Raw genomic sequence first — 17,104 nt, 5'->3', positions numbered from 1 at the left:
TGGATAAATCTCTTTAAAAAAAAAACAAAACAGGAAAACACAGTCAAACAATGAGAAGAAATACATAAATCCCTTAAAGAAAAACCAAGGGGGAAAAAAAGACAACAAAGAGGTGAAGGAAATGAATAAACCTATAAGATGTGAAAGTGGAAATAGTATAAAGAAAACACAAGCCGGGGTTGGGGATTTAGCTCAGCGGTAGAGCGCTTGCCTAGCGAGTGCAAGGCCCTGGGTTCGGTTCCCAGCTCCGAAAAAAAGAAAAAAAAAAGGTGTAGAAAATACAAGCCAAGGGAATCCTGGAGATCAAAAATCTAAGACAGCCAACAGGCATGACAGGTGCCAGCAGCATACAAGCGATGGAAGCGAGAATCTCAGGCGTAGAAGGCAGGATGGGAGAAATAGGTACAACGGCCAGAAAGATGTTAGATCTAAAAAGTTCCTAACACAAACTACACAGGAAATCTGGAGCACTGTGAAAAGAACAAACTTAAGAACAGTAGGACTAGAGGAGGGAGAAGTGTCCCAGAGTCCGAATGACAAAATCATAGGAAAAGGAATTCCTAACCTGAAGGAGGAAACTACTATAAATGTTCAAGGAGATTACAGAAGACCAAGCAGATTGGACCAGAAAAGAGGGTCCCCCTGCAACATAAAATCACACACTAAACATACAGAACACAAAGAGAATATTGCAAGCTGCAAGGGAAAAGGCTGAGTAGCATACAAAGGCACATCTCTCAGAATCACACCCCACTCCTCAGTGGAAACTCTGAAAGCCAGGAGGGCCTGGACAGATGTCTTGCAGACTCTTAGGAGATCACAGATGCCAGCCCAGACTACTATACTCAGCAAAACCTTCAATTACCACACATGTCGAAACCAAGACATTCCATGACAGAGTCAAATGTAAATAGTATCCACCCTACAGAAGGTACTTTAAGCAAACAACAACCCTAGAAGATTAACTACACTCATGAAAACACAGGAAATAAAAAATCTCACACCAGCAAACCCAAAAGAAGGAACACACACAACACACCCCACTAACGACAACAAAATAACAAGAATCACTGGTCATTGGTATCTGTCAACACCAAAGGACTCAATTCCCTAATAAAAAGACACAGGTTAACAGAATGGATGTGAAAACAAGATCAATTCTTTTGCTACATACAAGAAACACATATCAATATCAAAAAGAAACATTGCCTCAGAGTAATGGGTTAGAAAAAGGTTTTCTAAGCAAATGGACCCAGGAAGCAAGCTGGTGTAGCTATTCTAATACCTAACAAAATAGACTTCGAAACAAAATTAATCAAATGAGATGGGGAAGGACACCATATTCATCAAAGGAAGAATTCTTAACATCTATTCCCTAAATGCAAGGGCACCTATATTTGTAAAAGAAACATTAGTAAAGCTTAAGTCACACATTGAACTTCACACATGATTAGTGAGGAACTACAATACCCCACTCCATCCAGACAAAACTAAATAGAGAAATAATGGAGCTAACAGAAAATATGAACCAATGGACCTAACATATCTACACAAGATTTCACCCAAACACAAAAGAATATACCTTCTTCTCAGCACCTCATAGAACCTTCTCCAAAACTGACCACAAGTTCAGTCACAAAGCAAGTCTCAACAGATACAAGAAAACTGAAATAACCCCCTCTAACCTATCAGACTACCACACATTAAAGCTGGATATCAACAACAACAGAAACAATAGTGGGCCTACAAGTTCATGGAAACAGAACAACTCCCTACTGAATGACTACTGGGTCAAGCCAGAAATAAGGACATTAAAGACTTCCTAGAATTCAATGAAAATGAATGCAAAACAGACCCAAACTTATGGGACAGAACGAAAACAGTGCTAAGAGGAAAGTTCATAGCACTAAGTAGCTTCATAAAGAAATTGGAGATCTCATGTGAGCAACTTAACAGCAGCAAACACACCCAGGAAGAGTAGATGGCAGAACATAACCAAACTGAGGGCTGAAATCACTAAAATAGAAATGAGAACAATACAAAGCAATCAGTGAAACAAAGAGTCGGTTCTTTGAGAAAACCAACAAGATTGACAAACCCTTATTCAAACTAATGAAAAGGAAGAGGGGAGCATACCCAAACTAAGAACATTAGAAATGACTAAGGGGATGTAACAGCAGGCAACAGACACCAAGGAAATCCAGAGAGTAATCTGGTCATACTTCAAAAACTTGTACCCCACAAAATTAAAAAATTTAAAAGGAATGGACAATTTTCTTCATAGATATCACTTAGCTGAGTTAAATCAAGATCAGATACACAATTAAAACAGACCCATATCCCCTAAGGAAATAGAAATAGTAATTTAAAATTTCCCAACATCCTCTCCATCCCCTACAAAAAGCCCAGGGCCAGATGGTTTTTAGTTCACTATTCTACCAGACTTCCAAAGAAGGACGAGTGCCAGCACTCCTCAAATTATTCTGCAAAATAGAAACAAAGGAATATTGCCAAACTCATTTGATGAGGCCACAGTCACCCTGCTACTCAACAAAGAAAGAGAAGTTCAGACAAATCTCCCTCATAAACATATATGCAAACGGAATCCAAGAGCACACTGCTGTGTCAGGAAGCCGTGAACCCCAGAGGACCGCCGATGAGTTATTTCTGATGTAATAGCATTAGGGTCTCTTTATTACAAGCTCAGTCTTGGGCTCTCCTCAAACCCAACCCCGACACAGCAGAACAGAAGGCTGGGAAGGGAGAACAGCCTGGGACCCTCAGCAGAACACGTATTTATAGGAAGGTGGGAGCAAGTGAGGGGGTGTCCAGTATGACAAGCAAGTAACAGAATGACCATACGCCGACAGGCGGGTGCTCTAAAGCAGGACCACAAACAGCCTGAAAGTGCGTCTGAAACAATCGGACTCGCCTTTGATTAACTGTTGTTAGGAAGCAGCTAGGGAGTGACTCTGCTGAGGACAAGCTGAGCGGTCCTTCCTCGTACATGGGTGTAGCTTGGGTTCTGCTGTAGGTCAAGTTTTTAAGCTTTTTTTTTTGGGGTTGGGGATTTAGCTCAGTGGTAGAGCGCTTGCCTAGGAAGCAAAAGGTCCTGGGTTCGGTCCCCAGCAAAAAAAAAAAAAAAAAAAAAAAAAGAAAAAAAAAGAAAAAAAAAAAAAAGCTTTTTTTCTTCTTTAAGATGGAGGTTGGCCCCAAGATGGAGTAGGTACTTCCTGGTACAACATCAAAAAGATCGTCCACCATGATCAAGTAGGCTTCCTCCCAGAGACGCAGGGATGGTTCAGCATATGAAAATCCATCAACATAATCCACTATATAAACAAATTGAAAGAAAAAAACCCACATGATCATCCCATTAGATGTTGAAAAAAAGCCTTTGACAAAATCCAACACTTCTGCATGATAAAATCTTGGAGAGATCAGGAATACAGGGCATACACCGAAACAGTAAAGGCAATTTACAGCAAGCATACAGCCAACATCAAATTAAATGGAGAGAAATTTAAAGCAATTCCACTAAAATCAGGCATAAGACAAGGCTGTCCACTCCCTCCTTATCTCTTCAGTATAGTACTTGAAGTTCAAGCTAGAGCAATAAGACAACTAAAGGAGATTATAAATTAAAGTCACAGTATCGCTATTTGCAGATGACATTTTAGTATCCATAAGTGACCCCCAAAATTCTACCATGGAACTCCTACAGCTGATAAATACCTTCATCAATGTGGTTAGCTACAAGATTAACTAAAAAACAAAACAAAACAAAACAGATGATATATACAGATGATAAACAGACCGAGAAAGAAATCAGGTAAACAACACCACCCTTCACAATAGCAACAAATAATATCAAATATCTTTTTCCATACAAGGGGAGACCTATGACAAAAAAAACCTTCAAGTATTTGAAGAAATTGAAAAAAATATCAAAAGATGGAGAGACCTCCAATGCTCATGAATAGGTAGGATTAACATAGTAAAAATGGCCATCTTACCAAAAGCAACCTATAGATCCAGGGAAATCCCCTTCAAAATCCCAATACATTCTTTACAGGCTTTGAAAGAACGATATTCAGCTTCATATGGGAAAAATAAAGCCAGGGCAGCTAAAAACAACCCTGAATAACAAAAGATATTACCACCCCGATTTCAAGCTCTACTACAGAGCTATAGTAAGAAAAACCTCACAGTCCTGGCATAAAAACAGAGAGGTTGATCAATGGAATTGGGTTGGAGGCTCAGATGTAAACCAACACACTTATGGACACCCGAGTTTTTAAATAAAGAATCCAGAATTATTCAATGGAAAAAAGAAAGCATCTTTAACAAGTGGTGCTGCTCTAAGTGGATATCAGCGTGTAGAAGAACGAAAACAGATCCACATCTACCTCCCTGCACAAAACTCAAGTGAGTGCATCAAAGTCCTCAACATAAAACCAGAGACAGGGGTTGGGGATTTAGCTGGTGAGAAGCCCTAGCATAGGTCCCAAGGTCCTGGTCCCCAACTCTAAAAAAAAAAAAAAAAAAAAAGAACCAAAAGATAAAACCAGAGACACTGGACAAAGAATGGATAAAGAAAATGTGTTTTATTTACACAATGGAGTATTATTCAGAGTCAAAACAAAACAAAATAAAACAAACAGGAAAAGTCAGATCCAACTAGCCTGGCCCCATAGGCACGCATTCTCACAGACACTGAACCAACTTAGGCCCTCTGCGTGTGTTACGCTTTTGCCCTTGGTCTTGTAGGACTCCCAACAGTGGGAACCAGGCCTGTCTTTGATTCTTGCCTGCTTTTGGGACTCTTTCCCTCCTACTGGGTTGTACAGTCCAAACTTAATATGAGGGGAGGTGTCCTTTCTCTCTGTCTGCCATGGAGATGAACTCTAATTCTGGCTCAATCCCTCTGGTGACCCAGCTAGTTTCTCTTCGGCAATTGTTTTTTGTCTCACTGGAATAACTGAGGCAGAACAGTATGGTTGCCTTAAGGACAATGTTGGATTAGAATTCTCAAGTAAGTGGTGATCTTTGACATTCTTGTGGCAAAAACATCTATGCTGTGCACCCAAGGGGTAAGTGAAGGAGGGATCTAGTGTCCCCAAGGTATGTTGTTTAGTAACTGTTTTAGTCTCTCATCTGTGAGAATCTCCAGAACAGGACTGAAAGGGATGGCGTGTTCTTGATGGATTTCCTGCAAAATGACCCTGTACAATTGGAAGAAGAGCTGGTGTGATGGTTTGGATTGGTTTGGCCCCCATAGATTCATGTGTTCGAATGCTTGGCCCATAGGGACAGGCACTGTTAGTGGGTGTGGCCTTGCTGGAGGAAGTGTCACTGTGGAGGTGGGCTTTGGGGTCTCATATATGCTCAAGCCATGCCTAGTGACAGTCTCCTGCTGCTTTTGGATCAAGATGTAGAACTCTCAGCTTCTATTTCAGCACTATGTCTGCTGGACACTATGCTTCCCACCACGATGATAATGGACTGAACCTCTGAAACTGTAAGCCAGCCCCAGTGCAATGTTGTCCTTTATAGGAGTTGCCTTGATCTTGTCGTCTCTTCACAGCAATAGCAATTGTAAGGCAGTCAGACAATATGATCAAATGCACAGAACAGCTGCTGATTATACCTTTTCCAGACCCTGAGACCCACCCAGAAGGCTCGTGTGCTGTGTGCTGTCCAGGGTGCTGTTTTGCTCTCCTCTCACTAATCATTTGACCCTGTTCTTTAATTGCTCATCAGCAATAAATAATCATACCTGCTGTGGTGGGGTAGCCCGACTACGAAGTATCTACCATATGCTTCGCGATTGGCCCATTCGTATGGGTCTTGGATTACAATCTGGTGGCTTTAGCAGACGCATCCCTCACTCGGGAACCCTCCAGGTAGCAGCTGGATTGTGTTGGTGACATACTGGTCTGGTTTAACCAGATTTCACTGGTTTTGTGAAACACTGTTTTGGTGTGGTTTGACAAAATGTCCCCCGTAGGTTCACGAGTTTGAGCACTTAGTCCCTTGCTAGTGGCGGTATCTGGGGGGAGGTTGTGAAAGTGAGTCTCTGGGAGCAGCCTTGAGGTTTTATAGCCTGACCATACTGCCTGACCAACCTTTTAACCCCGCCCCCACCCCTCAGACAAGTTGTTACTCTGTAGCCCAGTTTAAATTGTAGTTCGTCACACGGCTCACTCCGAACTCCAAGTGTTGGGAAGGAAGTTAGTATGTGGTAAAATGGGATTTTAGTCTTTGTATCTACTTGATGTTCTGGACTCCATAATTCTGCCTCAGCACTGTGGAAAAACATGTTACCATGAATTCCTAGAACACGGCTAGGAGCCAGGACTTCTCCAGTGTGTGTACTTCCTAACGCTTCAACTGCAGGCCCGTGTGACCCTAAGAACAGCCTTCTAATATGATCTTGGTGGGGAGACTGGTCCATGAGTTCAGTGCTGAGTTCAGACCATGGCACAAAGTAAAATTTCTCTTTCAGCGTCTCCCTTGACCATCTAACTTCACAGTGTGAACCAGGCAGTTCCGTTCTGGCTCCCTTGCTGGTTATTTGATTCAGTGCGGAAATCACTTTCTTCTTGTAGTTGGCTCCTTTGAACTGTGTGTGTGTGTGTGTGTGTGTGTGTGTGTGTGTGTGTGTGTGTGTGTGTGTGTGTGTTTCCAGTGTCTCTGGGCTAGCCTGAACTTACCAGTTCTAATCTTCCTGCCCCTACCTCCCTGAGTGCTGACATTTCTAGAGCTGGTTTACCCATTCAGTCACAAGGTATAGGGTTTCTGTAAGCAAGGAGGTGGGGTTAGGGTGGGGGAATGAGGAAGTGTCCTTAAGAACTGGCGAGCGCTCCTAAGGCGGGCAGAGAGCGAAGCAGCCTATGCCACCTAATGATTATCAGAAATTAGTCATTTCTGCTCCTTAGTTCTCTCAGTTGCCTTTCTCCTCCCTCTGACCTCCGGTGTTTTATAGTTCCGCTTCTTTGAATCCATAGTAAACTTTGGCGGACTGGCCAGGGAACAGGAAGTGAGCCCGGCTAGCCGCAGCCTGAGGCGGAGAGCGTCTCCCAGGGGTTGCTCGCCCGAGAGGGGAGCTGTGACTGGCGGGGCAGGGACTCGGCGACAGGTGAGTGCTGCAGAGTAGTCCCGTTCGTTCCTCTCCCACCAGCAGGCCGCGATCCCGACGGTGGCAGTCTAGCCTGACGCTCCCCGAAACGCGGCCATCGGGGTACGGTCATCGCCTCCTCCAGAAAACTTTATTCGATTTCTTAGGCTAACTTTCTTTGTAGTCCGGCTCAGGACCTAGAGCCAGGTTAATCATCCGGTGGCATCACTGTGTGTTCTCTGACTTGCATTGGGTTTCCTCCGGCGATTTCCAGGCTCCTCCCAACTCTTAAGAGACGTCCCCCAACCCTAATCCCAAATCCTCTCTCCCTTTCCACTTCTCCAACATCTCCCTCCCCTGTTCTCTCCCCTTTCTTCTCTTTGCCTTCCCCTTTCCCTTTCTCCTATTCTCTCATTCTCCCCCACCTCCTTCCCCTCCCCTCCCCTCCCCCCTCTCCCTCCCCTCTCCCCGACCCTTTTCTCTCTAAGATCTGGCCTCGAGCTTCTTGAACTTCTGATCTCTCTGCTTCCACCTCAGGAAGGCTGGCAGTGCAAGGGGTGGGAGTGGCAGGGTACCAGCTCTGCACTTAAAGTCACAAAAACAATAAGGGGAGTGGGGAGAGGGAGAGCTAGAGGTGGCCTGAGGCCAGTAATTCCTCTACATGCTAAGCAGTTGTAACAGTGACTGTCATTATGTACCAGTGAGGAATTATCATACTGTCATATTTCTTTCTTACTTTTTTTTAAAGGGAGTTCTTTAAGTGCCTTCTGCTTGGCTAGGTCTCAATTTCATTCTTTAAAATGTATTTATTTCTATTTTAATTTAATGTCTATGAGTGTTTTGCCTGCATGTATGTATGTGCACTTGGTGTCCAGGGGGACCACAGATCTCTCGAACTGGAGCTACAGACAGTTTCAGTCACCATATGGGTGCTGGAAACTGAGCCCAGTTGGTCTGCAAGAGCAGTGAGTGCTCTTAAACTCCTGAGCCTTCTCAACACCAAATCTTTCGTTTTTTAATAAGCATGGTAGTAATCTAATTAGCATTAGGGTGATTAGCACTCCCCTTTCTCACAAATCCTATTTAAGAAGGCCCAAGAACTCATATGTGGACACGGAAGAGCTGCTGTTCATGGCTGTATGCCTCAGTGTCTCTTCCCCAGTTGGGAGGAATGTGACACCTGGGGTCATTTAGGTGTTATTCGGTTTTGCCCGGTTTATTTCTGTTTGTGGGTTAACTCAGTCCAGGAACTACCAGGCTTTCTTGCGCAGCCTGTACAGCAAGCATGGCCACTTCACCCGATCAGTCTGCTTTTTTTTTTTTTTTTTAAATCTTTCAACTTAAAATTCTCTAATAAGAAAGTGTGCATCTTCTTGCTTTATTTACCATTCCTCAGATTTAATGTGGCATCCTATGATCTGTGTGGGCTTAGTGCCCATCGGGGAATTCCACGTTCATACCCATTGCCTCTTTACAGAGTTTCTTTTCATTGATGATTTTCAGGCTGCTGTTGTATGGTTCAGGTGTTACTGTGAAAACTTCAGTTGCTACCCTCAGGAAGTTTGTGGTCTTGAACAGGAAATTCTCAGAAAACAGTGAGCCGGAACTGGGGCAGAGGTTTCAGAGGATGCTGGAGTAACTCCGGGAGTGGATTGGGGCACAAACAGGATTTGATTCTGCTGCTCCTGGTTCCTGGCAGAATCAAATGCCAGCTAAAAGTCCTGATATGGTGGTGTCACCTTTGCCCAGACCTTGAGGTTGGACACGTACTTTCAGGTGTCTTATTCAGTTCCCTCAGCTGTAAAGTTGGGGCCCTTTACTCGGAAAACTTACCTTCTATTTTATTCTGTGTTAGGTAGCAGAAAACACAGTTTCAAAGTTCTTTTCTCTTTCTTCTCCTTAACTCCAGACAGTATTTTAACTAATTCCTAGCAAGCAGCTTATGTGTTTGTACACAGGTTTGTTCACATGGTAAAGGGCCCAGTGTTTGCCTCTTTGGTGAGATGGCTGTAGGAAAACCTTTGATTTTAGGTGGGTGTTTTTGGTGTTGTTGTTTGTTTGTTTTTATTTTTGTTTCTAATGGCTGTCAGTGGGAACTATGGAACTAGAAGCAAGGAGAACACTTCTGTGTAACAGGAAAAGTCAGCTGTGGAAGTTGCAGACCCTCGAAGCCCAGGACTCCAGGCCCATCAGAGGTGAAGCACACTGGGGGCCTCTTTTTACTAGTTAATGAAATTTTAGAAATTCATCCCTTTTTCTTTTTTTTATATTCTAAAAGCGAGTCAAATGAAAGTTTTTCAGTTATATCCATACGATTTTTTTTAAATCCATGTGTTTTGTTTGTTTGTTTCGTTTTTTTTTTTTAAAGATTTATTTATTTTATTTACAGATGGTTGTGAGCCACCATGTGGTTGCTGGGAATTGAACTCATAACCTCTGGAAGAGCAGTCGGTGCTCTTAACCACTGAGCCATCTCTCCAGCCCCCCATATGATTTTTCTAAATTTCATAGATAATCAGTTGTAATGCCTCCCCTTTTGCCTCGAACTTTATTAATGTGTGTTTTTTCTCTTTTGGTTAGTTTGTTTGTTTCTTTTTGTTTTTGTTGTTGTTTTAAATCTTTTCTTAGTAATGAACTCTATTTAATTCTTTGTGAATCTTTTTGTTTTGGTTTGCTTTGTTTTATTCATTTCTGCCCCGATCTTAATTATTTTTCCCATATGTCTTAGTTATTGTTCTGCCGCTATGAGGAGAAATCATGACCAACGCAACTTTTAGAAGAAAGCATTTAGTTGGAAGTTTGCTTACAGTTTCAGAAACGTAGTTCATTATCATCATGGTGGAGAGCATGGGGGCTGCAGTGCTGGAGCAGGAGCCGAGCTCACCTCACCCACAAGCTACAGGCCAACAGAGAGTGAGAAACTGGGCCTGGCTTGAGCTTCTGAAACGTCACTGACATGGCTTCTCCAGCAAGACCACACCTCCTAATCCTTCTCAAAGAATTCCAGTGAGGGCCGACCTCATTTAGACCACCGCACCGTCTGTTGCTTGTGGGTTTAGGTTGTTCTCTTGTTTCCAAGGTCTTGAGGTGTTTCGTTGAGTTACTAATTTGAAACCTCTCTGGCATTTTTCCATTTGTTTTTTGTGTGTTCATGTGCATATGTGTGTAGCCATTTGCATACGACAGTGCTTTTGTTCCACCCTGTGGGTTCCAGGCTTTAGAAGCAAGCACTTTTATCTGCTGAGCTATCTCGCCAGTCCCTCTTGAAGTGTGTGTGTGTGTGTGTGTGTGTGTGTGTGTGTGTGTGTGTGTTTTGCAGGTTTTTTTTTTGTTTTGTTTTGTTTTGTTTTTTTGGTTCTTTTTTTCGGAGCTGGGGACCGAACCCAGGGCCTTGCGCTTCCTAGGCAAGCGCTCTACCACTGAGCTAAATCCCCAACCCCGTTTTGCAGGTTTTTTAAATGATTATTTTTTAGTCACTTAAAATTATATGTATACGGATATGTATATGCATGTGAGTGTCATACCCAAGAGGCCAGAAGAGAGTGTTTGGGTCCCTTGGAGTTGGAGTTACAGATGGTTGTGAACTGCCTGATGCGGGTGCTGGGAATTGAACTCTGGTCCTCTACAAGCGCAGAAGTGCTTTTAACTACTGAGCCATCTCTCCAGCCCATCTCTGCTTTTTAATATAGGTACTTGTAGCTATAACCTTGCCTAAGACAGCTTTCATTGTATTCCACAGGTTTTAGTGTGTTGTATTTTCAATGTCAATTTTCCTAGGGATTCTTTTCTTTCTTGACTTCTTCAGTGACCCAGTCATCGTTCACTAGTGTGCTATTTAATTAGTGTTAATTAGTGTGTTAATGAGACTGTATACCACTTTCCTGTATTTGCTAAGGCTTGCCTTGTGTCCTCTTACATTATCTTAGAGGTCTGAGAACTACTAGAAGACCATATTCTCGGCAGTGTTTGATGGAAACATTCTGTAGATTGCTGTTAACTCCATCTGGTCTGGGATCTCATTTAACTCAGGTGATTTTACACTTACAGATGAGAATAAAGTATTGAAATGATTCACTCACTGTGCTGGGGTCAGCTCGTGACTTTACTCTGAGTAGAATTTGTTCTATGTATAAATTAATGTTTAAACGTATAATTGATGTGCTCTGTTACTCCACATGAAGTAAGCTTCGGTACCTTCTGACTAGTTTTGAATTGGTCTCTCTTGTCAGGTATTTGAACAATGGTGCTCGCTTGTTCCTTAGATCCATTCCTTACGTCCATTGGATGCCCTTTTCCACCCCTTCACCTTCAAGTGCTCCTTTGTCTTTGATGTCAGAGGTTTTTTTCTCGGCCGACAATAGGTGGATTCTGTTTTCTCGCTTTGCTTTTGTTTTTTAACTCAATCTGCAGTTTGTGACTTTTGATTGTGATCCTGAGACCACTAATATTATTACTCTTGAAAGGTGTTGCTCAAGAAGTAAGTCCAACAATTGCCAAATGAACCCTCGTGAAACTTAAAAGCTCTTTATGTCGAAGGAATTATTAATTGGGCAAAGACAGCATTCAGGATGGGAGAGAAATCTTGGCAAGCTATACATCTGACAAGATAGTAGCCTAGACTATGCAAAGAACTAAAAAAGGAAGCAGTAAGAAATCAAACAACCCAAGGAATAAACACACTAATGAAATGAACAAGGGGCTCACGAAAGTTGAACTAAAAGTCTAGGAGGTTGGCTGATGGGCGCAAAGGTGCTTGTCACCAGGCCGGACAGCCTGAGTTCTACCCCCCAGAACACACATGATGGATGAAGACAGATTCCCAACGTTGTCTCTGACTTCCGCAAGTGGTTAGAGGGCCTCTCACTCTCAGTTAAAAAAACGAACAAAGCAGTAATTAATTAAATCGGGTGGTAAGAAAATACAAATAGCTGAAAACAATGCTACACTCCGCTAGCACTCAGAGAAGTGTGAATTAAAGCACTTTGAGATGGTATCTTATCCCTGTCAGAATAGCAGTCCTTAAGAAATAAATGTCAACAAATACTAGCCCTTATACACTGCTGATGGGAGTGTGAGCTGGGCCAGCCTCTGGAAAGTCAAAATGGAGGTCGTTTAAAAAGATTAAGAATAGCTCTGCCATGGACCCAGCTGTACTTATGCAAGGGGCTCTTGAGTCAGCATATCATGGAGATGCTAGCACGTTGATACTTATTCTCAGTAGTTAAATTATGGAACTGACCTGACCATTAAAAACAGAGGAAAGGATGAGGAAAGTGTGACATTTTATAACAACACCACCACACACACACACACACACACACACACACACACACACACACACACACACACACACACACACACACACACACACACACACACACACACACACACACACACACACACACACACACACACACACACACACACACACACACACACACACCACACACACACACACCACACACACACACACACACACACACACACACACACCACCAGCCATAAAGAACAGACTGACAGCCCAATAGTGGTGGTACACACCTTTAACCTCAGTGTTTGGAAGGCAGAGGCAGGTGGAGTTTGAGGCTGGTCTGATCAACAAGTTGAGTTCCAGGACAGCCAGGGTCAACCAAACCAAAAACGAAACCAAAAAAATAAAACAAAACAAAACGGAAAAATGTTGGCCGGAAAATAGACAAAAACTGAGATGGTCATCCTAAGTGAACTAAAGCAATCTCGGAACAGGTATCATTTGCTTTTATCGTTTGTGGTTCCCAGATTTTATATAGACACATAAATTCATCTGTATGATGTGAAAGCTGAAGCGAAACTGTTTGCGAGACCAAGGAACTAACAGGAAATGGGGGATGGGCAAAAGGGGAGAATATGGTGCATACATGTATAGAACTTTGCACAGCCTTTCCGAGTCCTCAGGCCTCTTCCTTCGGCTCGGGAAAGCAGGAAGTATAAAAGGCTCTACCGGTCCTTCCCGCTCTCTATTGCCCTCTGCCTGCCACAGACCCCAGAGAAGGGGCTTGGGAACAAGGTGCCGCGTGAAGATCTCGGGAGTTGTTTCTGATAAGGTCAGCTGGGCTTTTACACGGGGAGGATCTTGATTCTAGAGCTTTCTAAGTTTCGGAGTGTGGGAACCGAAGTCCACAAGGCCGTAGAGGGATTCTGTGAAAACTTGAAAAGGAAGCCGGGAGCTTTCTCTGTGTGAGTAGCTGCCCTCGTCTCTCTTCGTGTCTTCTTACCCCACCACCCGTTCCCCTTAGATCATGTGCTTCTGGGTGTTCCTGGAATGTTTTAAGTTTAGCGATCTATTTCCCCCCTCCTTGAACAGAAGCCAAAATTCAGATCTCAGTTGACTTGGCTGCTCTGTCTCCTCGCCATCTCACCTACCCCCAAACTACACATCTGATCTCACACATGCACGCCCCAGACAGGCATACTCCCAAACACAGACACAATCTAGCGAGGTTACAACTCTTAACTTCACACAAGGCAAGTTAACAAGTTACTGTCAGTTAGAAAATAATGAGGCCGGTTGTTCATTTTATTGACCTTTGACTGCCTTTGCTGGGGTGGATCGAACACCTGCCTGCTGTGGCTTGTTGATCATGCTCGTGGGTGGAGTTCTTTGGTGTCTGGGGGTGGGGTGCAATTCTCAGGGCAGCCTTGCTTGAAGACAGAGGCAGTACTGAAGGTTAGGATTTGGCCTGATGGAGCTTTTCAGATTCTCTTAGGCTTTGAGTGACGTGTTGACGTTTACCTCTGGAAAGTTCTAGCAAATTTCATTTTATGCCCCTCTCCCCCGCCTCCACCCCCATCTTGGAGGTAGTTATCTAAATCTCCGGAGGGGCAGGATGGACCTGACTATTTACCAAAGGACTGTGGTTAGAAGCAGTCACCTGGCACATGAGGCCGTGGTGGAGCTTGGATGGTAGAGGGAGCCTCTGGTCTGAGGTAGACTGGCCCTTCCTCAACAGTGGGCCAGCCACACGCTCCGTTTCAAGTGCGGTGTTTTTTTTTTTTTTTTTTTTGTTTGTTTGTTTTTTTTTTTTTTTCCTTTTTCTTCTTCTTCTTTAACTTTTAATATCTTTGGCTGTTGTATCCATTTGAAGATATGACTATTTGTCTTTCTCTGTTGAATTCCCTCATTGCCTTCGAATAGAATAAAATAGTATATCTTTTATGTATGTGTGTGCTTATTTCTGGGTCTGCTCACACTTTGATATGTGTGTTCTTCAGATGCTAGCTCTCTTGGGTCTTTTGCTGGCCTGAGACTTGCCAAGTAGCCCAGGTAGGCTAGCTGGTGTTTAAAAAATGCCACATTTTTTAGCATGTGTGCTGCTGGAGCTCCTGAGTGACGGGAGAATCTGAGCCTATCTCTGGCTGACCAGCTGATCTAAGTCGTGGTTTAGGAGAATGAAGACTGTAGTAACCATTTCTTCAGGGGCTTCTAGCAAAATGATATAAGAAAAATGATTTATGCTGCTATGGATGCTTCTGAACACTTCTAAGTCATAATACAAACGTTGATTTACATTTAAATATTTTAAGTTATACACATGTAAAATATTAAATGTTCTATATTATAAAGTGGAAATATATTGAAATTATTTGACAGCAATAATAAAATATATACATAATATGATAAACTTCTCAATCTTATTTGTACTTCTCAAATTTATTTATATATCTATTTGTGCAGAGAGATGTGAATACATTTCAGTATACAGTGCCAAATATGACCAGAGAATTACTTTAGAATAAGATTTAAATGATTTAATTTTATTTTTACTTCCTCTGCGAGGTAGTACTTAGTGTTTTCAGTAACAAGAACAACAGCAAGCATTATTTAAAAAATATTAGCAGTATTAACTTCCCACAAGTTCAAGTCACCAGTTTAGGTCCCATAAATGATACCACAGTGTGGTTCCTGTTCTCATAGAGCAGGTGGCCTAGATAGGGTTTTACGGTCTCATAAATTCCATGAAACGGATTGCTTTTGGGGGACTATGTGTAGAGAAATGTGTGACCCAAACAAAAACAGTCAAGTGTGATGGAATGTCAGGCACTGTGGAGAAACCCGGGAAGCTAAGAGGCCTTATCGGCTCCTTCAGAAGCACCTGACACCTGGTTTAGGTGCTGCGATGAGTGGGGTGGGAGTATGGTCACATCACATCCATACTCTGTCACACTGGCCTCAGATCATAATGGGGGAAGTGTTCTGTTTTTCTATCAGGAAATGCAGTTAAAAGGATGTGAATGTGGAAAAGGGATTTGTAAGGAGGGTGGGAGGAGATGGTGGGGTCATCAAGAGTAAACAGAAAGGGTTATATTCATATATGAAATAAAGGGTCAAAGACATTAAAAGTTTTAAATAAAAGACATGCTGTTGAGTATGTGAGGCCTGAATGGGCTTATTAACTAAATTCCTTGATCTTATAATATTACAGGAAAATATTCTAAGGAAATAGGATTCAGGGATTTGAACTTTAAAATCATCTTGATTTTAATAACCACTGGTTATGTGAATTATGTACTTATGGTAGATGCCTTATAGTTACTAAAATCTGCATTATAGAGAAAAAAGACATCAGGATGGGGTTGGGGATTTAGCTCAGTGGTAGAGCGCTTGCCTAGCAAGCGCAAGGCCCTGGGTTCGGTCCCCAGCTCCGAAAAAAAAAAAAAAAAAGACATCAGGATGTATTTCCAGAATTATTAATGGGAAAATAAACATGAATAAAATGTTTGGTAGATAAAGCAGTAAAATATTACTAGATGTTTATCTTTGGTCAATAGAATTACAGGTAATTTTATTTTTTAATTTTTTAAATATTTTTCTAAAATGGACCACCTATTTTCATCAGAAAAAAAATGAAGGAAAGAAGGGAATCTTGTTTCTTTTTCTTGTGGATTTTTCCCCCTATTAGATGGAATTTTTACAAATTAAACTGCTTTCAAATTTTAAGGATGTTTAGCCTAATTCGATCAACACACTGACCCGAAGTTAAGGGTCTCTAAATGGAGACTTAACCAGGTATGGGTGCATTTAGAACAGGGGACTATGGTGTTACTACAAACTGACAAAGGGCTCCACCAGAACAGAAAGACAGGCTTGCTGTCATTCCCACCTCTGTCCGTGGTCCACGGTTTCAGTCTCCTTAGCAGTACAGGGGCAGTTTTACCTGAGGGTCAGGTTTTCGGAGAACCCACGTGTGAGTACACCTACTAATTCACTCTTGGCTCACACACAGAAGACACTGGGTTTCCCATGCTTTCAATAGCTGAGTTCTATCTGCGTGAATGGCACTTTATGTAACCAGCACTAAGGGGCAACTTTTTCTGCTCTGTTGCTTCAAGCAAGGCTGCCGTGTATTTATTACACCTATATTTGGTTTTGAGGTTACCTATATTTAGGTATTAAAAGCTCTGGAAATTAATTTGTGGGCATCAGAGCATGTTCTATGGTTTAATGGTGAAATTACTAAATACTTATTTTTACGTTCCACCACCCACACTGACGGTTTGATTGGTGAAAGCTAGCCTCACGTTAAAATTGTGGTAATTTGAGACCATTTATAGGAATGCCATGTGCTCAGGCTTCCTATTCTGTCTCTCTTTAAACTGACTTAATCAGCCCCTCCTCCATTTAAAAATCATAATATTGACGTTTTCCTCCATTACAAAGTTTGTCTTAAAATTACCTTTGTGTTCTAGGTGTGGGCTCGAGGGTCTGAGGTCTCAGAAGCCCTTGCTGAGATCCCAGGTTCTTGTGCCTGAGAACAAAGAACTGGACCACAGATTGTGTTTTTTTTTTTTTTTAATGTATTAAAGAAGAGAAAGAAAGACGTGGCTGTCCGGGAATGCAGGCTACAGTGCTGGGACAGGTCCAAGGGTAGGGACAGGTCCAAGGGTAGGGACCCTATATTTGTCCCTATGAGCAATAGCACCTACATGTGAGGTTTCTGAGGCCTA

This window comes from Rattus rattus, chromosome 4 (genome assembly GCF_011064425.1).
Source record: "Rattus rattus isolate New Zealand chromosome 4, Rrattus_CSIRO_v1, whole genome shotgun sequence".
Lineage (NCBI taxonomy): Eukaryota > Metazoa > Chordata > Mammalia > Rodentia > Muridae > Rattus > Rattus rattus.
This window is presented reverse-complemented; position numbering follows the sequence as displayed.